Source organism: Carcharhinus amblyrhynchos, unplaced genomic scaffold, assembly GCF_965287045.1.
Source record: "Carcharhinus amblyrhynchos unplaced genomic scaffold, sCarAmb.v2.hapA scaffold_37, whole genome shotgun sequence".
In the NCBI taxonomy this organism is placed as follows: domain Eukaryota; kingdom Metazoa; phylum Chordata; class Chondrichthyes; order Carcharhiniformes; family Carcharhinidae; genus Carcharhinus; species Carcharhinus amblyrhynchos.
The window spans coordinates 11,157,142-11,166,199 of record NW_027649778.1 but is presented as its reverse complement, the minus strand read 5'-3'; positions in this window follow the sequence as shown (position 1 = coordinate 11,166,199).

Below are 9,058 nucleotides of genomic sequence, written 5' to 3'. Positions count from 1 at the left end.
TCACTTAGTCCACCCTGTTTTAACTAATGTCAGCACTTTGATTTATGCAGCTGAACTTTCAATGTCAGTGGCTCACTGAAATAAGGAGCTGCATGTATTAGCCTTAACAAGTGCTCAGCAGCACTACTATTCTCAGCTTTGCTGAGAGATCAGAAGAGTAATGGAGGGCAAGTTGACGGCATGCATTGGTGCCACTGTACATTACAGGTGGTGGGAATGAATGTGTAAGGTGGTGGATGTGGTGTTAATCAAGTGGGCTGCTTTGTCCGAGATGGTGTTGAGCTTCTTGAGCGTTGTTGGAGCTACACCTGGAGAGGATTCCATCACATTCCTTATTTATGACTTGTAGACGGTGTGTAGCCTTGGAGGAGTGAGTATATTGCCATAGAATTCCCAGCCTCTTGTAGTGATAGTATGGCTGATCTCGTTAAATTTCTTGTCAATGGTAAGCCCCAGTAGATTGATAGTAGGGGACTTAACAACGGTAATGCCATTGAATGTCAAGGGCAGATGATCAGAATCTCCATTTTTGGTCATTGTCTTTCACTTGTGTGGTGCAGATGTTACTGCTACTTGTCAAGCTAAGTCTGGATGTGGTCCAGGTCTTGTTGCACTTTGACATGAACTGTTTCAGTTTTTGAAGATTTGTGAATCATACAGAATGTGGTGGGAATTATTAGCAAACATTTCAATTCTGATCCAATGATGAAGCAACTAAAGATTGTTGGGCCTAGAACTCCTAAGGATCTCCTACAGTAAAGTCCTAGGGCGGAGATAATTGACCTCTAATAACCGCACACACATTCATTTGTACTAAGTATAATTCTAACCACTGGAGAGTTTCTCCTTGGTTCCCACTGACTCCAGTTTCGCTGGGGCTTGTTGATGCCACATTCAAATGTTGCCTTGATGTCAAGAGAAGCCACTCTCATGTCACCATTTAAGTTCAGCTGCTTGTCCATGTTTGGACCAAAGCTGCAATGAGGTCAGCAGCCAAGTGGTACTGGCAAAGCCACATTTAACACTGTTAAGCAGGTTATGCTATTTACAGTCTATTCATTTATTTGTGTCACATGTAGGCTTACATTACAACTGCAATGAAGTTATGGTGAAAATCGCATAGTCGCCACATGCTGGCGTCTGTTCAGGTACATCGAGGGAGAATTTAGCATGGTCAATGCACCTAGCTAGCAAGTCTTTCGCACTGTGGGAGGAAATCAGAAAGCCCGGAGGAAACCCTAGCAGACTTTGCACAGGCAGTGACCCAAGCCAGGAATCGAACCAGGGTCCCTGGCACTGTGGGACAGCAATGCTAACCCCTGTATAACCATTCTGCCCTTCAGCACCGTCAACAATACCTTTCATTATTTTGCTGAGAGTAGATTGACAAAGTGGCAATTGGTTGAACTGATTTGTCCTATTTAATTTTGGAGGATATCATGTGGAGTAATTTTCCACATTGTTGGATTAATGACATTGTTGTAGCTGTACTGGAGCAGCTTGGCTAAGGGCCCAGTTAGTTCAGGAGGGAGCCAAGTTGGATCATTCAACAGCAGTTTTGGCTAAGACGATTGCAAATACTTCAGCTTTATTATTGTATTTAATTCTTCACCATCATTCACAATTTGCAGGATTAAAGAGCTTTTACCTATCAAAACTACCTAGTTAGAATTTTCCCATCCCGTCCGCCACGGGAATCAAAGCAGAAGGAATACAGACCACGCAAAGGTCCATTAACCTCAGGCAGGATTTTCCAACCCTGGGGTGACTGCGGCCAGAAAATCTCTCCCTGTGTGTCAAAAGTAGATGAGACAAATATTCTACTCTGTGTAGTGTACAGCCACACCATTCATATCAACAATGTGTACTCACTTGGGCAGTTCTAAGCTATACAGCACTGCAAAGGGGACTTTTAGGGTACAGTTCTATTCTGTTTTGTTCTACCCCCTTCATTGTTTTTGTGAACAAGGGAATCCTTTTAGGAAACCCATGCTGCTAATAATAAATAACCCTTAATCTAGATGAAAGGGATAAAATTGTCAAGGGTTCAGACACAAACTATAAGAGTCATTTCTATATCTGATCTATGCATTACAACTTAGCTGAAATCTTAGTTATTACTGAATGTAACCTCAAAAATCCCTGCCTTCAAACTAGGGGGTGCATAAAGGAAAGCATGTCCTCAAGAGCTTAATGCTGGCAACATTTACACTTATTTTTATCTCAGCATCAGTTAAACAAGATCTCACTTTTGCAATACAAATCACAAGAAATGCCAACCCATAACTTGCATATTATTTAGTAGAATCATACAGTGCAGACGAGGCTCTTCGGTCACCGAGCCTGCACCAATACATTAGAAACACCTGAACTCGCACCTAATCACGTCTGCCAGCACTTGGTCTATAGCCCTGAATGTTATGACACGCTCAATGCATTCTGCCTCTACCACCCTTCCAGACAGCGCATTTTAGACCATCACCACCCTCTGGGTAAAACGTTTTTCCTCACACAGCCCCTAAACTTTCTGCCCTTCACTTGAACCTATGTCCCCTTGTGACTGACCCTTCAACTAAGGAGAACAGCTACTCCCTACCCACCCTGTCCATGCCCCTCATAATCTTGTACACCTCGATCAGGTTGCCCCTCAGTCTTCTCTGCTCCAACAAAAACAACCCAAGCCTACACAACCTCTCTTCATAACATAAATGTTCCATCCCAGGGAGCATCTGGGTGAATCTCCTCTGCACTCCCGCCAGTGCAATCACAGACTTCCTATAATGTGGTGAACAGAACTGCACACAGTACTCCAGCTGTGGCCTCACCAAAGTTCTATACAACTCCAACATGACTTCCCTCTTTTGTAATCTCTGCCTCAATTAATAAAGGCAAGTGTCCCAAATGCCTTTTTCACCACCCTATTAACGTGCCCTTCTGTCTTCAGAAGATTAAATGGTTTTACATAGAGATGAGCAGAAGACTTGGCCCCATTAACCTGAACAAATATGCTGCACTGTAATCAGATCCTGTCCCAAACTGTAGCTCTGAAATCGAGGAACTATGCCACTACCTCACTAAACGTAGCAAGATGATTTGGGGACCTTAACTGTTAATAGATTGGAGTACAAGGTCAGTCATAAATATCACACATAATGAACTATGTTTTCATTTCCCTCATTGAAAAAACCTGTGTTTAACAGGAAGTTATGAATACGTTGTAAAGTACTACACCTTACCTTTGGGAATATTCAAAGGAAGTTTATAATGAAGTTTGAAATTTCCCTCATCTGAAGGATATATAAAAATGAGCAAGTATTATTCATCGAAAAGCAGGAGGATGGATCTCAAAGTTACTTATTCACTGATCACTAGTTGATTTCTTAGGAGGAAAGCTGAAGTGCAGCTTTTAGGTTATTGAGGTTATATGCTGCAGGATAATTGGATAAGGGCTATGGGAGATCAATGATAACACGGGTAGGTAGAATGAGATGAGAGAAAGAGCGTCATTGGAAAATAAATGCAGCTATGATGCAGTGGGGGTGGGGCGAAGCTGAGGAAATAAAGCAAAATTGCTGTCAAGTGAGCAGAGCTAGTTTCAGCAGTTGCTCAAATTGTCAAGGTACGTACGCTATATGAGCAAATGACCAGCAGATCATATCAAACAACATATCCCTTTGTCCATTCACAAGAGACAGAGTACTGACTGTACACATCCAGCCCATGCTTGCAAACCTCTGACTATAACATTTGTTATAATTCTGATGTAATTCAGCAATTGCTGAACGATCTAAGAATTACACAAACAACCAATTTATGGTTATCAGAGGCTTCCAATGCAACTCATTTCTGCTTGCTCGAAGCAACATATATTTAGATACATGGACCTGTCCACTCCAGGCAAAAGGAAAATGGTCGTAGAACTGAACCTTCATTGAATTAAATCAAGGTACAGGGATTGTTAGGCACCAGATCAGAAACCCCAAGGTATATTGTGAAGTCAGATGGACCCCAACAGTTTTTCTATTTTGGCACAGATTTGAGGAAAGGTTGTTTGTCCTCAAGAATAATTCCACTGACAACTTAGGGAATCCTTTAATCAAAACAAGCTTTATTCATAACACTATAATGCTAAGAAAATGAAGCAGTTTAACTCTAGCTGGTAAAGCTAGCTTTGTTCACTTGTCAGCAATTTTGCTTTATTTTCTCAGCTTCCCCCCCCACCACCGCATCATGCCTACATTTTTTTTTCCAATAACACTCTCTCATTTGACACCCCAACCCATTCTACCCCTATTGTTATTAATCTCCACAGCCCTCATCCAATTATCCCGCAGTATATAATCTTAGTAACCTAAAAGCTACGCTTTATCTTAACTCTCCATCAAAGAAAACAGCCAGCCATAAGTGAATAAGTAATTTTGAACAATCTTTAAATATGAAAAGAAATAGCACTTCATAACTATGTCAGTTCCAATTAAGCAATATTTATCTATAGACTTAAAACTCCACACTAAATAAAGTTAGCTGACACAGATATACTTACTCTAACTTGAATAATAACCTTGGGGCTAAAGATAGAGTTCTTTTTAATAGCTTCCGTTACCAAGCTACTTTTTTTTTTAAAATGAAAATGAAACTTTTTTCTGCTATAATCTTAGCTCCTCTCATTAGCTTAGTATCACATAACTCTGCCTCTGTGTACCCAACTCACCTTCCATTACTTTAATCAAAATGCACCCCATTAAGCCTTCTGCCAAATAAACACTTACATGGCTAAAATTAACAACATTCATGCTTTCCAGCATCTGCTGCATTCATTCCACACAAACTGATTGCTCGTAACAAAACACTGCTTCTTAAAGCAGTTCCCCTCAAATATAAAACATATTAATAGCACACCTCCCCCTTAAAAAAATGAACCAACAATATGAAAAGATGGCTTCATTTCACTAAAGCCTCTAGTTTTTCACGCCATTAGCACTTTATAAGATACACATCATTACATCTCAGCATGCAAATTCAACAATAGTATAGTCTAGTTCAGTTTTTCCAACTTTGAACATTCCCTCCTTCTTTCATATGAAAGTCAAGGTAAAGCTTCTGCAATCACATTCTCTCCTCCTGCCACGTGTATAACCTTCAAACTAGGATGGCTGTTGTCCAGTTATTTCTTCTTTCTTTTCATAGGCCTCTTTCTGTTGTTGATCCTGCTTTGATTGAGTCAGCACCCAGTTCCATTGTCATGATTGTAGATTAATATGGTGTTGTCCTGAGAGTGTTGAGCAGGATCCAGATGGCAAAACTTCATATTGTACGCAAACTGCGACAAAACACTTTTGATCTGCTTTTAATTTCTTTTGCTGAATCCAACCAGTTCTTTCAATTTTCAGAGTTCTGAAATGTCAAACTGAAGTCATCTTTTTCAGAAGGTTGAGCTGCTCAGAGACTTCGCCAAAGAGAACTAATCCCTTTGCACACTTCCTCAACTTTACATGAGTGTTTAGGGCCATCCAGAGTCACTTTAAGTGCAACTATTTTTTAAATGAAATGAAAAGGGCTTCTACATCCTTCTCATCAAACCTTGACTATATTTAAGCGTATTCCCAATAGGCCTTTGACTAAGTTGTATTAAGTCTTTGAAGCATTTTCCCCAACTTCTGTCTTTGTAGCCATCATTTTGATTCGATAATCTTTTTGCACTTCCAGTTTCTGAGTAATTATTCTGCTTTCTTGCATCTGTTGCATTCCCTCCAGACAAACCAATTGCTTGTTACAAAACACTGCCGCTTAAAGCAGTTCCCCTCAAAAATAAAATATATTAACAGCACAGTATCATCACAGGGTCAATAGTTTCCTGATGCATTCTCATGGCAATACCTTAACCAGTAAGAATTCTCACAACACCAGGTTAAACTCCAACCAGTTTATTTGATAGTAATCTCACAAGCTTTCGGTAACGGTGTTCCTTCATCAGGGGTGTGGAAGTTTCTGATCAGAGAAGAGCATATAAAGTCACACACAGTTTACAGAATACTGATTAGAATGCAAGTCTTTACAGCTAACCTGCTATACCTCAACCAATCACAGCTGATTTGCCAACTTATTAGCAATCGCTCCTCTTGCAGTATAAATTGTTACTTCCTTTGAAATTTGACATTCTTACATCTGTCCTGATAATTGTAATGTGAAAAGCTTCTACAGAATGGTTCTTTTTTCAACAATATTACCAACTAATTATTATTGAATATCATTCATTATTTGAGGATTTTCCAATTTTCTTTTTTAGGAAACTTTTCTCTACAAGAAACATCAGATAATCTATTGTCTGCATAACCCCAGTGACCATACTTCAAAAGTAATTTTGATTAAAGATTACTTTGGGATGCCAATAATACCTGAATAAAATTGTCTTCTTTATTCATTCACAGAATGTTGGTTCACAAGGCAAGAATTCATTGCCCATCCCTAATTGCCACAGAGAAGGGAGTGGTGAGCCACCTTCTTGAACCACAAAGTCCATGTGCTGTAGGTATGCCCACATTGCTATTAGAAAATGCGTTCCAGGATTTTGATCCAGCAACAGAATCAGGATGATGTTCAGCCTGGAAGGGAATGTGCAAGTGAATGTGTTCTCATACATTTACAACCCTTGCCCTTCCAGGTGGTGTATGTTATGGGTTTGGAATGTGCTGTTGAAGGAGCTTTGGTGAGTTGATGCAGTGCACCTTGTATATGATGCACATGGCTGCCACTGTGTGTCAGTGGTGGAGGGAGTGAATGTTTAAGATGATGGATGACGTGTCAGTTAAACAGGCTGCCTTGTTCTGCATGGCGTCAAGTTTCTTGAGTATTGTTGGGGTTGTCTGCACTCATTCAGAGAAGTAGAGAGCATTCTATCACAAGCCTGACTGATGCCATTCATAGAAGTTCGTAGAATAGAATCCCTACAGTACAGAAGGAAGCCATTCAGCCCACTGAGTCTACACTAACCATAATCCCACTTAGGCCCTATTCCCATAACTCCGCACACATTTACCCTGCTAATCCCCCAACACTAGGATCAGTTTAGTATGGCCATTCTACTTAACCCACACATCTCTGGATTTTGAGGAAACCAGAGCACCTGGAAGATACACACACACACTCACGGGGAGAATGCACAAACTCCACACAGACAGTGATCCAAGGCTGGAATTGCACCTGGGGCCTTGGCACTGTCAGACAGCAGTGCTAACTGCTGTGCCATCCATTTAGATGATGGCCAGGCTTTGGAAAATCAGGAGGTGAATTACTCTCTGCAAAAATTCCCAGTCTTGAGTTGCCCTTGTGGCCACAGTATTTCATATGGCTTGTCTTGTTCAGCTTCTGGTCAATGGTAATTCCCAGGAATTTGGATTTGGTAATACTATTGAAATCGAGGGAAGCTAGTTAAATTCTTTGTTGGAGGTGGTCATTATCTGCTACTTTGTGGCAGAAACATTATTTCTACTTAAGCTTGAATAAATATCACTGGTATCCCAAAGTGATCTTTAACAACATTACTTTTGAAGTGTGGTCACTGGGGTTATGCATAGAGACATGGACTGCTTCCTCATCTGAGGCGTTATGAATGGTGTTGATCATTGCTTTGTTCAGTTTTTTTCATTCATTCACAGGATGTTGGTATCGCTCACAGGACAAGTATTTGTTGCCCATATCTAAACGCCCTGAATAAGGTGTGGTGAGTCACGTTCTTTAACCACAGCAGTCCATATGAAGTACGCATACTGTTGTTGGGTGGGGGGGGTTCCAGGATTTTGATCCAGTGACTTAATCAGGTTGACTGTACAATTACCAGTGATCATCCCCACTTCTAGCCATATGAATAAGGGGAAGGTCACTGATGAAGCAGATGAAGATCTGATCTGATTTATTACTGTCACATATATTAGTATACAATGAAAAGTATTGTTTCTTGCATGCTATATAGACAAAGCATACTGAACATAGGGAAGGGGAAAGGAGAGTGCAGAATGTTGTCACAGTCATAGTTAGGGTGTAGAGAAAGATCAACTTAATGCGAGATAGATTCATCCAAAAGTCTTCTGATGGCAGCAGAGAAGAAGTTGTTTATGAGTCAGCTGATACATGATCTCAGACTTTTGTACCTTTTTTCCGACAGAAGGTGGTGGAAGAGAGTATATCCGGGGTGCATGGGGTCCTTGATTATGCTGGCTGCTTTTCCAAGGCAGCGGGAGTGTCGACAGTGTCAACGATGGGAGGCTGGTTTGAGTGATGATGGATTGGGCTACATTCACCATCTTTTGTAGTTTCATGTGGTCTTAGAACAGGAGTCATACCAAGCTGCGATACAACCAGAAAGAATGCTTTCTACGGTGTATGTGTAGAAGTTGGTGAGAGTTGTAGCGGACATACCAAATTTCCCTAGTCTCCCGAGAAAGTAAAAGCATTGGTAGGCTTTCTTCACTATAGCGTTGACATGGAACCAGGACAGATTGATGATGATCTGGACACCTAAAATCTTGAAGTTCTTAACCATTCCTACTTTGTCCCCATTGATGTAGAGAGGGACATGCCCTCAATTATGCTTCTTGGGCTTGAAGTGCTACCTTCAGGAACTCTTATAACAATGTCTTAGCACTGATATGATTGGCCTCACAATGTCTTTGAAATGGACAATAAAAAACAAAAATTCTAATATAATAATTCAGGTACACAACACGGAATAAAACTCTTCAAAAAGCATTCCGAAAAATATTAAACATCCTCAAATGCGCAACCTGTTGTGAAAACAAAAACACAAACTATTTTACTAATTTGATCAAAGACATGTAATCCTTTAATAACTTCATGAAAATGTCCATACAGCCCCCAGCTGAGTTAAATGGCTTTGGAACAACTGAAATTCAGCTAAGCATTTATAATGGTCACAGTCATCATAACAACCATTCCAGTTTATGGAGAATACTCTTGGAATCAGGGCTTCCTCCCCGGTGGGGAAGCCCCTCCACAAGAATGACTGTGGCCATACTTGAACCTCATGGAGACTGTTGAAATT